Source organism: Balaenoptera borealis, assembly GCF_965194805.1.
Source record: "Balaenoptera borealis genome assembly, chromosome: 6".
NCBI lineage: Eukaryota > Metazoa > Chordata > Mammalia > Artiodactyla > Balaenopteridae > Balaenoptera > Balaenoptera borealis.
Genome location: NC_138863.1, coordinates 79,699,085 through 79,716,303, shown reverse-complemented (window position 1 = coordinate 79,716,303; position 17,219 = coordinate 79,699,085). Strand labels below are relative to the sequence as shown.

Sequence of the window (17,219 nt, the reverse complement as noted above, 5' to 3'; positions counted from 1 at the left end):
TGGCTAAGACTCCGTGCTTCCACTGCAGGGGACACGGGTTTGATCCCTGGTCGGGGAACTAAGGTGCCGCATGCCGCGTGATGCGGCCAAAACCAAATAAATAAATAAAAATAAACAGGCATTATTTTGGAAAATGTAAACTCTTCACTTATCCTTGAAAAAAATAACTTGAATCTTATTACTAGTATAGCAATCTTATATAGTTCTCATTTGGTATCTACCTACTTGCACATTAAATTTGCCTGTTGAGTGGCTTCCTTCCTTTATCAACATTGATCTAGCTAGTGACTTCCAGGACCTTATAACTTAAACTGCTTGGGCTGATTTCAAGGCTATATTTTAGATGTCTGTTGAGGGAAAATTTAGTGAAATTTATAGTATGATACATAAAGCAATTCATTTGCTTTGGTTGCAAGTAACAGAAAACCCAACTAAAATTGTCTTAAGCAAATATATTGATTCACTTAAATACAATTTTCAGGTGCAGAGATGACTGCAACCATGAGTCAAGGGTGTATGATATCATCAGAGCTCTGCCTGTCTTTATGATCTTCCTGACTCTGCTTCCTTCTTATGTCAGCTTTGCTGTTCAGCTGACTTCATACAGCAAAAGTGGTTGCAGCAGTTCCAGCCTTACCACCACACCTTACCGTTTATGCTAAGTTATGCTACAGAATAAAACAACTCCCAGATTTCAATGGCTAACATCAACAAAAAATTATTTTCAATTCACTATACATTTCCATTGGAGGTCAACTGTGGCCGTGTCACACAGTCTTCATTGCAGGATGTGGGCTGATGGAGGAGCCCCTATCTGGGATATTGCCAATGTTATGACCGTGTAGGGGAAAAAAGAATATAGTGGAAATACATGAGGGTTCTTAACGGTCCTACTCAGACATGGCACACATGATTTCCTCCTGTATGTCACTGGCCAAAGTAAGTCATATGGCCTAGTGTAAAGTCAAAGGGGCTGGGAAGTAAAAATCTACACTATCTTAATCAACAGAAGCACCTTCGCTCCAGCATTCCAAAGTAAGTCTTGAGATTCATACTGATTAGATGAGCTATGGTTCCATGCTCAACTGTTAAACTAATCATTGTGGCCAGAGAAAAAGAAAGCTCTGATTGGCTAGGCCTGGGTCACATGACACACCCTTGAAACCAGGGTTAAATTTAGCTTCCCTGGACCCACAAGGATCCTCCAAAGAAAACTGAAGGTCTTTGAGGCAAGACAGGGGAAATGGCTGCTGGGGATAAAAATCAGCATCTAGTATAATATAGATTTATATTTAACAATGCTTATGTAAAACTTCTTGTAGGTAATTTAATGATTGTTAAAAATTAAAACAAACGAGAATTAGACCATGCTATCTCTCCACATTTGAAGTCATTCTGGCATGGTATGTCTCCCCAAGTTCATGAAAAGAATGTGGGTTTGGGGATTAGAAAGACCCAAGTCTCTGTTAGAAAGACCATTATGTCTCTCTTATTTATTGGCTTTGTGATTATGGATACGAAAATCCACTTTCTACCTTCATTTGTAAAATAAATTAATAATACTTAATAGTGCTATATTAAATAAGACAATGTACACAAAGTAAGAGAAAACATAATAGGTGCTCCAAAAAATTATTCCCTTCCCACTCAGAAGGTCTGATAGAAGCTGTTAAAGAACTGCAAAGAGTGGTCAAGCATGCCTTCTTACAGCAAAGAAAAATTAATTAAATTTCAGAAACCGTGCTTTAGCTTCTCCTTCTTAACCTAAAACAAACAAAGGAAAAAAACAGGGTTTTGCTATTGATAATGCCATTCCATCAAAGAGAAGTTACAAAAGTCACATTCTCTCCAAAACTGAGATTGGGGAAAAGAAAGTGGAGGGAATTTAGAGACCTCTTTATCATCGATGACACATATATTTATGAAAAGAAATGGAAATATATAAACTGCTAATCCACTGTTAACACATTCTTATATATCTGTCACTATGCAATTTCCCCTAGAGAAGGTCATATGTCAATTACATTATGTACATGATTTGGTTTTAAGCACAGCCTATTCATCTGCAATTAATATTTTAGAGACTGTGTTCAAAGATCATTAAGTAAGAACTTTAAGGCTTCAGAATGATTCACCAGTTAATTATACTTGGAAATCTACTTAAACTGCACCAAGGACAGGCTGATGTGATTTCATCTTAATTGTTATTTTAAAATTGGCTCGTATAGTGTTTATATATATATGGAACAATGGTTCTTGTATTCTCTTTGTGGCACATGCAGCAATGCAGCTCGCCCCAACATCGGTGCAAGCCAAGGTATGAATGGTTGCAAAGTTCAGGGAGAAAAAATATCATAATTACACTCTATGATCTGCCCTCCTGATTGTATAAAACTCAGTCTACCCATCCTCCACTTAGCTGAGTATTCCCAAAGAAAAGTCCTACTTAGGACCAGGCACGGTAGATTAAAATGCAAACATTAAAGCAAACAAATTGCAATGTCAGTTATATAATGAAGCCCCTGTAACCTTGAGAGCTTCTCTTCCCACGTGAACACGAAGCAGAGAAATCAGCAGCTTGGTAGCTGTAGCAACCACACTGCCAAGCCTGGAGAGCTAACGTTTTCTATGTAGGTTTTGTGCCCCTCCGGCGCTTTGTAGATTCTGCTAATGTTAAGGCCTCTCAGATTCTCAACTTGGTGAATTCATCCAGCTGGGAAAATTAGAGCTGTGATCAGGAGACAAAAGGAGCCTTGCTTTGTGTCTGACAAAAGTAGGAAAACACCCTTCAGTTGAAGCAGACATGCTCCTAATGGCTACCCACAACAGCATCACAAATAATAGCAAATATTTATCAAGCATATTCTTTATTTAAATTCTGATAAGAATACAGAGACAGATTACTTGGGTTAACAAACCACTGTATTAGTTGCCCCCAAAGACTGCAAATTTAAGACATATGTCAAAAAATCTGTTTGTTATATAGACCTGGAATTGTGTGCCATGCTGAGGAGTATTTATTAGACATTTGTTGAATGTTACAATCCAGTAGTCTAGCATCAAAATCCAGATGTACCTATATAATTGTGTTTTTTCAACAGAACAAAACATAATGTTCATAAATGAACAAGTTTCACATTTATCTCCTATATCTTTAAAAGAATTTATCTCTTTTTGTACATATTTCTGGGAAAAGAATAAAGAGTATGAGACAAAGTAAAAAGGAAATACTCTTCCTGACATTAAGGGGTACATCCTGATTTGTTGAACGTTTATAATTTACTTACTTTACCACTGCTCAGGAAAGTGAAGCAGACACTAGACACTAGCTGTGTCCCTGGAGCTAGGTGGATGTGGAAGCCTCACATTTATGCATGTGTCACAGAGACTGAGGGGTGCCCCAAAGTAACCATCCTCCCTTCCTCCCTACTAACAGGATCCTTAGATTTGGGGGAGGGGAATAATGCAAATGTCTTCAAGATTACATTTCCCAGCTTCCCTTGTAGAAAATGGTGGCCTTTCACCGGGCAGTGCTCCCAGAAAAGCTTTTTAAAATAGGCTGGCCATTTATGTCCCTCCTTCTTCTTGCTGGAGCTACTGAGCATTTTATATCATGAAGTTGAGGACCAGACCTGAGGGACAGCAGAATGGGGAGCCATAAGGAACCAGAGTGGCAACTGTGAAATCCCTACCTCCTGACATCTCATAACATGAAAAATAAATATCTGTCATATTCAAGCCACTATACTCAGGTCCCTTGCAAGTCACCAAATGCACTTCCTAACAGATGCAGCATAAAATAACCATATAAAGCTAAAAGGGTTTTAAACTATGTGGTACAGACTCAATGCTTTTAGAATTGAGATGGGAAAGGCTATGGAATAAAGGCTTAGTTATTAAAGAAGATTTCATGGGAGAGATATGAGTAGGCTAAATCTTGAACAGATGTGGGATTTATCTCAATAAGAAGTAAGAGAGTGGTTTATAGATATAGATGACTAGGGAGAGGTTGAGGAATATTAAATAGCCTGGACTAACTGGAGCACAGAAGTCACATCAATCTTTGACGCACAAGAATTTGGTTTTCATTTGATGAGTAACAAAAAACAATTTAGGTCCTTGGAAAGTGACATAATGAAAGAAGTATTTCAAGAAAAGTTATTTGTTAGGAAAATACAGGAAAGCAGAGAGCAAAGAAAGAAGAGGAGAGCACCCTGAAGGCAATGGCAATAGTTCTGAGAGATCTGGGGCTAAAGTGGTGGTGCTGGATGGGTAGTATCATTCAGAGGCAGAACACATCCCTGGAAGAAGTGGAGGTGTCAGGGTGCAGCATAAACAGAGTGGGGGAAGCCAGAGGAATGTGGGCAGGGAGTTCACAGAGAACTATGGAGAAACAGACAAAAAGAAGAATGAGGAAACTCTACACTGCTACATTTCCAAAAGTGAGGTGAACCAAATTTGGAGTTTGACCAAATGGAAGAGTCAAAACAGAGATGGAATTATGCACGCTCTCCTCCCAGAGTTCCTGGCAGTGGGATTTCCACCAATGCTAATAAAAGTTAAAAACCCACATACAAATAAAGCCAGTGGTAATTATAGGTAGAATCTCAAGTGGTCTAGTTATCTCTACCTTGGAGAAAAGACAGGGAGTTTGGGAGGCCTCTGTAAGGCAGATCAAGAGGTACTGATGAAAAATTCTGGTTCTGTATCAAAGGGTTACCATGAGCCTGCACAATTTGAGAGGGTATCTGGGTCCAACTGATATAGAGGTTCTCCCACCACTACTGACCAGTCTGTTGAGTAACATATTATGTAGCTGCACATTCACTGCACCTGGCCCATTCCTCAGCATCACTGTCTGAGTCTGGGAAAAGGCAGAAGAAACACCGTCTTAGAGCACCCTCTGGGAAGTGGTCTGCTCTTCCTATCTCCCCAGAGGACCAGGTCCACCTACGGTAAGGAGTAGAACCAGAAGTCACCTGTGGTTCTAGTAAATAGCATTTAGTATAAGGAAACAAGCAAACAAACAAAAAAACTAAAATGGGAAAGGGTTAGTAACAATATCAAAAAATTTGGTAGTTTTGCCACTATACTGGTACTGCATAAATGTTGAGGTGGCTAAAAAATTAGAATAATCTTAGACCTGCTTTTACCCTATATAATAGAATTTTAATTGTTTGCAATTTCCATCATCAACAGAATACCTAGATATTGGTTAAATGAAGTAGAAAGAGAAATGATTTCTATAAATATACACCAGCCATAAAGAGATCACAGCCAAAAACTTGCAGACTCTTATTTGGACAAACATGTCTAAAAGAAATTCAGGAGTCACACCCACATACTAGTAGGTATAGAGAGGATGCTATTAAACATCATTGAAATCAGGAAGACATAAAACAAATTATCACATTAACGTGATAATTATCACACTCTTCTCCAAATAACATTTTCCAGTTCAATTTTACTAGAGTGAAAAAGTAAGTTCTAGTTCGATAAATAATATTTTCTATGAATAGCCACAATTCAGATCATTTGCTTATCTAAAACTAAAATTTACTATATGATAGGCAGCATATAAACAAGTGGTAGGAACTTGTAGCATAATAACTATATAATTTTCTATTCACAAATAAAAATTTTATTAAATACAAAATATTATAAAGTGGAATATTATAAACTACATGCAGAACCAGAGGTGATTCTGAAACTAGGAAACCCATTATATTTATAATAGCAAAATTCACTGCATATTTGTAAAGATTCTTCAGTCTGGGTTATTTCCATGTAAGAGACTCAAAGTAAACCTACCCTTGGCTTTCGATTTTTTCTCCCATTTCAGTCACTGAGTGACTTGACTAGTGAAACTCCTCTTCCAGATGGCCCATGTGGTCTGGGTCAGACTTTGGGTAGTCAAATATTAATTCCCTTGAGGCAATATGCAAATGAAAGACAGCATATATGGAAAGCCAAAGCCCTAGTGAATAATTCCAGCAACACTTCTTCTTAGCTATGCCAAGTAAACCACCCTAGAACTATTCCAGTCCTTCAAAATTATAAAGTTGCTAATGGATGAACATCAGAAATCTAAACAATGACTTTTGAAAATGTGTGTTTGTACTTAACTCTCCACTTTCAAATGCAATGTTGTAATGCACACAGACACACACACACACATACACTCAGCATTTTTAAAGAAATAATTCTGAAGCAATCAATAAGAAATTTAAAATAAAAATAATCATTGGGGAAATAGAAAAAAATAACCAAAGCAACACTGAAACTTTGTGCAGTTTGTATCTTCAATTTAACTTCTTGAATTTTTAACACATTCACATAGTTCAAATTAAAAAAAAAAATTAAAATGTCTACACTGAAACATCTTGCCTCTCCTCACTCCTGTCTCCCATCTGCTCAGGATCTCTGGGTGACTTCCATTTCTGCTCTAGTTCCAGTGAAATCCTGGGAGATTAATGGGCACTATATACAAAGTACAGAAACAGATGTATGTGTGTAAACTCACACATACACATACGTAGAAATTTAATACATGATATAGAGGACATTTCAAATAAGAGGGAAGGATTGACTATTCAATAAAAATCACTGAATCTGGAAAAAAATTATTCTTATTTTATAGCATAAAAATATGAATAAATAAATGTATTCCAGGTGAATTAAAGTTATAAACCTTAAGACCATAAAATTAGTAGCACTAAATATAGTATAACTTTTATCATCACCATGGGGTTAGCAAGAATACTGAAAGAAAGCCAAGAAACATAGAAGGAAAGACTACCAAAACTAAACTACTTAAAAGTTGACAACTTCTATTCAAGAAAAAACTCTATAACAAAAGTGAAATGGTAGAAAGGGAAAATACATATATATGCAACATGTACAAGAGGCAAAGTTTTAGGCAGAAAGCAGTTGGCCTTTGGCAAGCAGCTGAGCACAAGTGGGGCCAGTGAGAGGGCAGAAGACCAAGTAAGGAGGAGAGAGTGATATCATTTATTATGACTTCTCTCTTCTGCAAGGAGGTTTCAAAGCTCAGGAATTTGGGGTATGATTGGCTTTTTGGAGGGAAACACGGAAAAGGGAATAAACTTTAAACACAAATAAAGCATTGTGAAATATGTAAAGGGCTAATTCATGGGGAAGCTTTGAACTACCACAGACTCTGGGGTTGGAGTTTGGTCCAAGTTGAACCAGATCCCTTACAGGAAATATCTAGTATTAAAATTTGAAACAATAAATAAGAAAAAATAGGAAGGATACTACGCATGTGTTTGTGCTTGTGTGTGTATATACATATGTACTTAATTTAGCATGACTTGTTATGTCACTGTTTTATTATAGAACTTTCCATCTTGGAAATAGTTTTATATTTTAAAAGAATATATATATTTGCATTACTAAAAAGCAGTTATTACTTGCTTTTACTCGTGACTGGCCATCCATTTTTAGAGATAAAATACTCTCAGCCAATGAGCAACAAGGCTGTATTGTGCTGTGCTCAGAAAAGTGTTTGCTGACAATCTGTTTGCTCTACCACTGGCTTTATTATGTTTATTTGTGTTTGTATCAAATAAAACACACATAGCTTAGTAGACTTATTTAAACTATAAGGCTAACCACTTCCTGCCCCCAAGAAAAAGAAGACAGAACCTTCTCTAAAACCCCCCTCTTTTCCAAGTCTTCTTTCACAGGAACAATGACTTTCAATTCCCTTACTCACTCAAGCTACATGAACTTTAGTTTAAAGACTTGGTGTGGTTAGTCCTGTGAATTGCACATTGACACACTAGCTAGTAATGATGGGCATGGTTGTTAAGAAGTTAATATTTTTCCTACAAACCTTTAATCATGTTATTTCAAAGATACAATCCAGGGTTATAGTCATTAAAATAGCCATTTAAAAAAAAACTAAAATTAAGTAGGATTTTGTTTCCCAATGACCCAAAATGAACAGTAGCAGGCAAAACACACATGCACACAGCCAAACTCAACCAAACTGCCTTTGATGCCTCAGGGCCAAGATAAATTCACTCAGCTCCTTGAAGCTAAGCCAGAACCACTTCCTTACCAAAATGGAGACTTTCTTAAGCTACAAAGATCAGTTCAGAATCACCACGAGTTTGCTGAGAACCAAACTAATGACAAATCTTGCATTATGTTTAGAGCTGCCTGTAGAAATACTGCTGATGATTCACATTATAAATAGTAATAAAATAACGAGTTTGATCTTTTTAAATTGAAGGGCTGTAATAAAGATGACATCAAGAATTGTGGCCTGTTTTCCAAGTAATAGCTATAATCTGACAACTGGTACACAATAGGTATAGTCTTTCAACTGGCTAACCATAAAAACGTATCACTAGGAAATGTTCTTTCAAAACAGGCTCAAAAACCTAATGTTTTGAAATGGTTTGAATTCACAACTGAAGATGCTTAGAGAGGTTTACTTTTCGGTAAACCTTTATATTGAAATATACATACATTAAAGAGCACTATATATACATACAGTAAGTGCACAGCTTAACAAATTTTTATGAATTCAACACACCGAGATGATCACCTAGATCAGGACTGAGGGCATTACCAGCACCCCAGAAGCCTCCCTCTATCCCCTCTCAATCATCCTCAGTCATTATTCCTCCAAAGGTAACCAATATTCTGACTTCTGTCACCATATGTTAGCTTAATTGTTATTAAACTTTATATAAATGAAATCATACATTATCCTATAGTACGGACCCCTTTGAGTCTGGCTTTTTAGCTCAATATTTTATCTGTAAGAGTCAACCAAATTTTTACTTATTGCCATAGTTTGATATTTTTGCAGTGCTATAAAATATTCCATTGCAGAATACATCACAATTTATTTTGGGCTGTCTGATGGACATTTGGGTTATTTCCAGTTTGAGACTCTTACATATGAAGCTAATATAAATGTTTTGTACATGTTTTTGGTGAACATCTGTATGTATTTCTGTTGTTTATATATCTAAAATTGAAATTTCTTGTGACATGAGGTATGTGTTTAGCTTTAGTAGATATTTGAAATAGTTTTCTAAAGTAGTTGTACCAATTTACATTTCCAAGCAGTGTGGGAGAGTGTTAGTTGTTCTACATCCTTACCAATAACTGGTGTTATATGTTCTTTGTCTTTTTCATTTTAGTCATTCTGGCAAGTGAATAGTGCTATGTTATTGTGGATATAACATGCATTTCTCTTTTAATTAAAGATGTTGAGTATTTTTTTATATTAATGACTTGCATATATTCCTCTAAGTGCCTATTGAAGTCTTTTGCCCATTTTCTTTGGGTTGCCTTCTTATTTCTTTATTTCACTACTATTTATTAATACAAGTTCTTTGCTAGATATACACATTTCAAATATCTTTTCCCCTCTATGACTTGAGTTTTAACTCTCTTCATAGTATATTTTAATGAACAAAATGTCTTAATTTTTAATAAGACCCAATTTATCAAGCTTTTTCTTTATAGTTAGTGCTTTTGTGCCCTTTTTAGAAAGCTTTGCTCATTATGCTTAAGTGAAAAAAGTCAGAAAGAGAAAGGCAAATACTGTATGATATCACTTTTATGTGGAATCTAAAAAATACAACAAACTAGTGAATAAAGCAAGCAGACTAACAGATATAGAGAACAAAGTAGTGGTTACCAGTGGGGAGAAGGAAGAGGGCAGGGGCAGTATAGGGGTATTAGATTTTAAAAAGGGGTTATGGGATTATAGGAAATCATGTGTGTGAAACTTTGGAAAATTGTAAAGCACTGTAGAGCTTAAAGAATCTTTCAATTAAAAAAATAATAAAAATTTAAATGATAAAAAAACAAGTAGAAAGCTTTGCTCAACTCATGGTCATGGACACCTTGTCCTATGTTAAGCTTAACCTTTGTTTTACTTTTCACATTTAAGCATATTACATTTAAGCATTCCACATTTAATTAAGCACATTAAATCCATCTGAAATTAATTTTGTATATAGCATAAGGTAGGAATTAAGGTTCATTTTTTCCACATGGATAATCCAGTTCAATTAATCCAGCTCAATTCATTTTTTAAAATCTTTTCTTCAACATGCATCTTCATTGATAGTCAAGTGACTGTATATGTGTAGATGTTTCTGGACTAACTATCCTGCTCAGTGATCTATTTGTCTACCATTGTGCCAGAATCATACTGCTTTAATTATAGAGTTTTATGATTAGTACTGGTAACTTGACATAAGCCCCCCAACTTTGATCTTCTTCAAGATTGTCTTGACTATTCTAGATCCTTTGATTTGCCATAAAATCTTTAGAGTTAGCTTATCAATTTTAATTCAAAGCAATGCTGGTGAAATTTTGGTTGGGATTGCATTAAATCTATAAATAAATACAGAGAGAACAGACATCCTTGCATTGCACATTCCAATCCTTGGAAATGGCATATCTTTTATTCTGGCCGTCCCTCATTTACCTCAATAATATTTTGTGGTTTTCTGTTTATAGGTTTTCAATGTTTGATTGATTTATCCCTAGGTATTAAATGTTTTAAACCATTGTAAAGAATATTATTTTGAAATAAATGTATCTGCAGGCTTATTGTTATTATACAGAAAAACAACAGAGTTTTTTCATATTTACCTTCTATTCAGTACTCTTACTAATTTACTTATCAAGCCTGATACAAGTTTCTTTTGGATTTTTTTATGTACACAATCACATCATATATCTCCAAAGAATGACATTTTTAAAATTTCTAATTCTTACAGATTTCATTTTTTTGTTTGTCTTATTGCACAGGCTAAGCATTCCTGTACAATATTGAATAGAAATAATGATACTGAACATCCTTGTCTTAGTCCTGATTTTGGAAGAAAAGGAATTTACTATCTCCCTGTTAAGTGATTAGCTGTAGTTTTTTAGAGATACCCATTAATAGTTTAAGAAATTTCTTTTTATATCTAGCTCCTAAGAGGTTTTAGCATGAATGGGCACTGAATTTTATCAAATGCTTTTTCTGCATTTATTGAGATGATCATGTGGTTTTTCATATTCTTTTACTGTTGTGTCTTATGATGATTGGATGTTTAATATTAAATCAGCCACACATTCCTGGAACAAACTTAACTTGGTCATGATGTGCTTGATATTCTAATATTTTATGTAAGATTCTTGAATCTATATTTATATAAGAAATTGGTTTTTAAATTTTCCTTCTTGTAATAACCTTGCTAGGTTTTGATTTCAAGGTTATGCTGCCCTCATAAAATAAGTTGGGAGATGTTTCTTCTTTTTCCATTTTTTGTCTTTTTTCCCAGGTGATGGCCCTTCATAAGCTTCAAATAAAAGTCTGGGGTATTTATGAGGGTCTCTCCTCGGCAAGCCTGAATTCCAGTTTTTCCTCAGTACCGTCAGATTGCCAAAATATCTGCAGCTTAGCTTTTTAGCCTCTTAGCAACTGTACTCTGCTGGGTTTCTATGTGTCTCATCCTGGGCACATACAGCTTAGAAGTAACCAAATGACTCAGGGGGAAACTGCACACAGAATGCTGGGTTTAATCCTCTGCAGATTTCTCTTCTCAGCACAAAGACCTTTCTAGTCCTAGTTGTCTTATAGCTCTAAATTCCAATTTTTTGTATCCCTTTCCCAGAGAAGCTGTCAGACCTCAAAGGTGCTGCTTTCTTTTCTACCTATGTGCCATATTCCGAGGAGTGAAAGCAGCAATGAATGTAGGATTCATCTCAGTTATGTTCTTTCTCTTGGATCTCAGCCCTTCAAGTCCTGACTGTCTCAATTGTTCTCCAATGACTCCATAAAGATTTTTGTTTGTTTGTTTACCTTGCATTTTTATCCAGCTTTTAGGGTCAGTGTCATCAGAAAGACTAGTCTGGTGAGAGCTACTCCATCATAGCTAGAATCAGAAGCCACTGAACAGAGCTCTAAAATAGACGACCTTGCAGCATCACCTCGCACTCTATCATTTCACATCTGGGAACAAACTGCTCTTTTGCTGAGGTCAGGAGTTTGTGCCCCAGTCAGGGGCAGGATGAAAGACTTTGTCTCAATCTCCTGAGCCCTGTCGTTGTTCACTTACTGGGAGTCATCTTCATGGTCTATTGGTGTTGCCTCATTAACAGGGCGATTCACAGGGCATAATTTTACCCAAATTGTATTGCTTAATTTTGCTCAATTGACACTAAAACAGGAGATACCATGACATTTTAAGTTTGTTTTTTTGTTTGTTTTTCTGTTCAAACAGCAACCATTTCCTTCTATATAGAGAAAGAATAAAATATCAACTCATAAATCAGGAATCTGAATCTACCACCTAAGCAAGAACAACTTATATACCTATGATTGATTCATTACCTGTAACTTCAACAGTCAGTATTTCAAGAGATGTTGACAGCACAGATTTCTTCTACATGGGCCCAAACCTATATCCTGTTAATGTTGACCATATACAGTCAGAAATTTATAATAGAGTCAAGAGGACTCCTCTGGACAATCTATTTTCTTATTTCTCTTAAAGGGATAAAATACCTATTGGCTGAAATACTATTCTGGCACTGCATCTAAGAATTGCATGAAGACAAGTGTGCTTAATCTATGTCTTTTTTAATTTTAAAAATTAACTCTGAGCTTGTGGTTTCCTAAATCCTACAACAGAAAAACATTAATATGATGGTAATGTCACTGAAAACTTATTGGCATTCATTCCTGAATAGCCATGAAAAAGGATAAAAATAAGGGGTTGGAGGTCTTGTAGTGGGATGGGGGAAATGTAGTCATTGCTCAAGAAGATACTTGGTCCCTGGTTCTAGGTTGTTTCCATCTTGTTTCTAAACCTATCTCCTCAGTGCCTCTCACCTCACTTTACAACTTTTGGTTATCCTGGAAGGGCTCACTGTCATTGAGACTATGGATCGCTAAAAACTACTGATTTGGAACTGCTTTGCCAGGGTGGTTCACTCATGCTGATCCAGTCTTAAATTGCTGAGATTATTTGTGATTTAGCCCTGATAGAGATCTTGCTGTAGCTCTACCAACAGTGAATAACAAAGTCTGGGACCACCTTCATATGCTATGCAGCTCTTTATTGAAGACATGACCAAAATATCACCAGCCTTTAGAGTAGGTAACAGGTGGAAACATGTCACATTTCTGCTTTGGGACAAGGTATGAATTAATAACTATCCAATGCTAATTTCCTTCCTAAGAGTCTCTAATTAGATAATGCCATACTACCAACTGATGGTAAGGAATTGCCACAGTATGGGAAAAACCAGATGTTCTCTTAAAGAATTTTGAGACACTTTGACAGTAGAAGAAAAAAATTCAAAAAGAAGGGAAAGTAATTTCTCTAAGATCTTAAACATCAAACCAACAAATGTGCACTAAAAGCTGTAGGGGATGCAAAGACTTATAAAACACTATTCTTGTCCTTTAGGAATTCATGGACTAATTAGGAAACAATTAAAAAAGCATCTGTTGAATAACACTGATAACACTCACATGCATTCACAGGGGCTGGGAGCTTTCTCCCAAGTCTGACTGCACTCATTGGTCTACATAACTCTTTTTAATTTGAAGTTCGCTCTACACAAATACATTGTAACCTTCTTGAGGACAGAACCTCCGCATTCTTCATAAAGCCTAAAGCAATATTTGTAAAATAAAAAAGGTTTTTGATGTAGCCAGGGCAACTCCGGGAAACTCCCTTTCAGAGCAAATTTACTGTTTCCAAGTGCATGCACACACATGAGAAAAGGGGATATGTTCCGATGCCTCAGGGTACAGCGGAATGTAAAACTGTTTCTGAGGGAGTACTATTAACCTCAGGAGGGAGAAAACTGCCATTCACACTACATACTTCTTCCAAAAAGATTTTTCTGCATATGATTCAGAAATTATCTGTGAATGACTCACAAAAATGTTCTTAATGTGGGTTTTAGTTAGTGCTGCCAAACATTCTGTTTGAGCAGTTGGATTTTTACTTGGGGGTTGACAGTCAACCCCACTCAACCTTCCCAACCTGACTTGTATAATGAGGATGGTGTTCCTGCAACTGCAGCACAAGGTTAATTCCCCAAAGCAGAAGCATATGTAAAAAATAAATAAAATTCAAATATGTCAAAGAGGCAATGGTTGCCTGATTGAGAAGTTCTTAGTGCCTGAGGAAGAGTCCCCTTTATATACATGTCTAAGGTGTTTTCAAATCAACTTTGCTATGCTTCCTTCTCCTGTCATTTAAAATCACCTGAGGCTTAAGAGGTTATGAGTTTTATTTGGTTTTCCATCTTTTGATGTAATTCTTTCCTGAGGAAATTCTTTCTTGCGTTATCATGACAAAGCCATTAGGGCCCAGGTACAGAGCCCTCTTCCTATGGGCTGTTCATGGTGGTTGGCTTTCAGAAGCATTCAGTTCTGCTACTGAAGAATGTGTTTCTCTCAACTTTAGGTAACTGTGACTAAGACAATGCCTGGTTATAACAGCAGCTCAAAAAATATCGACTGGAATTAACTACCCCTACAATTATCAGTAATTAAAATCTATTAATAAAAAAGTAGAAAGGCAGAGAATTACTTGAAAAAAATAAATCTGTTATTAAGAGAAGCAAAATATACAAAAATAATGAATACAGGAAATATTCATGATTCTCATAACCTTGGTTTTCAGTATACATATCAAATATATCTTTGTTGCTCTGTGGGACTGAAACTGATTAAAAACCAAGGTCCTCTGTCAGTAGGAAAGACATTATAATATAAGGAACTTGTAGTAATTACTTGAAGTAACGTCAAAGACTATTCTTATATCTGTTGCAAACATATTTAGATATGTATATGTATTTAATACAAGCATATATTATGATAAATATGTTAGATCTATGTTAATAAGCACATGTTTTTTTCTTTTTAAACTTTCATTCAGAGGAACTGAGGTTTTGTGACTGGGAAAGATCATAACCTTTCAGGTTCTATTTGTTAAATAAGAAAGGAAAAGAACTGTTTAAGGCAGTGATGCTAGAGAAAGCTTTGAAAAACACAGCACATTTGAAAATATTAATACTTCAAAATAAAACATATTATTAATACCGTCTCTTTATTGTAATGGGAAAGGCCTTGGTTGGAATTTCAGTTATAGTAAGCCACCACTAGCCGCTAGTGCTCAAAACTGAGGTAATATACGGCATACTAGATGTAAAAGTCAGAGGTCTTCACACCTGTTTTACTGCCCTTAATTCCTTGTTGAGGGCTGCCAGTAAAGATGTGCAGACTTCAGGTCTTGATCTTCTCATGGAGACTGGGAACTACTCAAAGTAAACACTTAACTCACAAAACTGCAGCATTTCCAGGTTGGAAGATTAACAAGCGTCAGCTCCAGTGGCTTTTCCAAGCAGAAATCTTCTGAATGACAGGCCTCTGTTTGATTACTACAGTGACAAGAAGCTCAGTACTTTGCAGAGTGTTCACCATTAAACTACTCTAATCCAGTTGAAGTCTTTATTTTATATCTCTAACTATTGCTCTTAATTCTTCCCTTTGAAAACATAGATAAGAAATTGAATCCTGTGACCAAATTAAATCTTTTGAGTGTCAAAAGAAAGCCTCATATCCCCATAGTGCCATTTATCACACTCAGGACACAGTAAATGCTCACAATATTTGTTAGATGAATAAATGAATTGTTTTAGCTTTTGAGCTAAAAATTGAGGCAAGAAAGTAGGACTCAAGAAAATTTCTCTTTGTCTTTCTTTCCACCATCCTTTAGTCTCATTTCCCAGACTAATACCACATTAAAACACATTTGCAGATGTACTGGTGAATGAGGCTGGTTGAAAAGCACTGGATTAACGGAGAACTCCAAAATATTAAGCCAATAAGTCAATTTGGGCTCTGAATTCCCAGAGTTTTTGATTCATAACAAATGCAGAAAGACATTAAAGCCACCAGAGATGACATTAAACCAGAAAGGATGGCTGAGGGGAGCTTATCCTCGTGGTCAAGAGACTTCATGGTACTGCTTTTTCAGAAATAGGACCAAACCTTTGCTGCTTCAGGTGACATCTTTGAAAGCGTCTGCCAAGTCAGTGACCTACAACATTAGCTTCTGACAATTCTTCCATTGCTTGTGACCTCAGGAGAACACTCCAGCCTAGTGTGACTCCTTTGAAGTGAACAGTGACCCCAGCTTAGTTTTTCTGGAACACAGAGCATTATTTTGGATGAAAACAACTTTTGTAAACAAAAACCAGAAGGTGCCAACTCTCACCTTGGAGTCTGGTAGCAAATGAACCTGAAAGACTTCTTCAGGGTTGAGCTTAGTGATTGGCCAAGAAAACAGCCTAAGGTTGGGAAGGTTATGTTTGAAATCATCTGGGCTTTGGGTCCGTGAGCACAAAAGGAAAACAGCCATGGGGTCATTTACTTGAGAAAGGAAAAACAACAAGGACTAAAATATAAACTGACATCACAAAAAGAAAATGAAACACAGCTATTTTGACTTCAGTAAATGAAAGATATAAATTCTCTCTACAAATCACAAATGCTTCCTCCTTTTTATTCAATTGATTTACTGTATTTGCTAATTAAATTAGAGCTCCGTCCAAGAGTGCGGCATCAGCTAGGATGCAGAGGGAAAGGCACGTTCTCTGTATTTCTTCTGGGGAAGGCACATGTTGCACACTTCAGCTTCACTGATCACAACAGTACGTGGCTGATACTTCACATTTCATATGTTGCTGATCTTTGAAAACACTGGATCAGTAACAGAAAACGAAGTCGAATATAGATTTGTCAATGTATGTGAGAGTGAACTTAAGACTTCAGAGTTTTACTGCCTGGGTTCATATTCCAGATCCTGTTAGGTGACTTGAGGGAAGTTACTTCACTTCACTGTGTCTCACTTTTCTCTTCTGTGACATGGGGAAATAAGAGCACCTGAATCAAAATATTTTGGTAGGAGTTTCAAAGAGGTGATGTGTGTCAAGTTCTTAGTAAGCACACCAAAATACTATTATTTCTGTAATAATAATTGAATTACATTATTACATGAAATGATGTAATCCAATTATTATTGATAATACTATTTATATTTCTAATGTATCTATAATTATCAAATATATAATATTTATCAATATAATCACTAATATAATTATTATTACTATTATCATCATTATTACTGTACCAAGTATTATTGAATCTA

At 36.0% G+C, this 17,219-nt stretch overlaps 1 long non-coding RNA gene across 1 annotated transcript in view; it reads left to right on the top strand.

The window, feature by feature from the left end:
* LOC309630482 overlaps positions 1-17,219 on the top strand; it is a 532,185-nt gene that overhangs the window by 170,162 nt on the left and 344,804 nt on the right. The gene's annotated exons all lie outside the window — the stretch shown is intronic.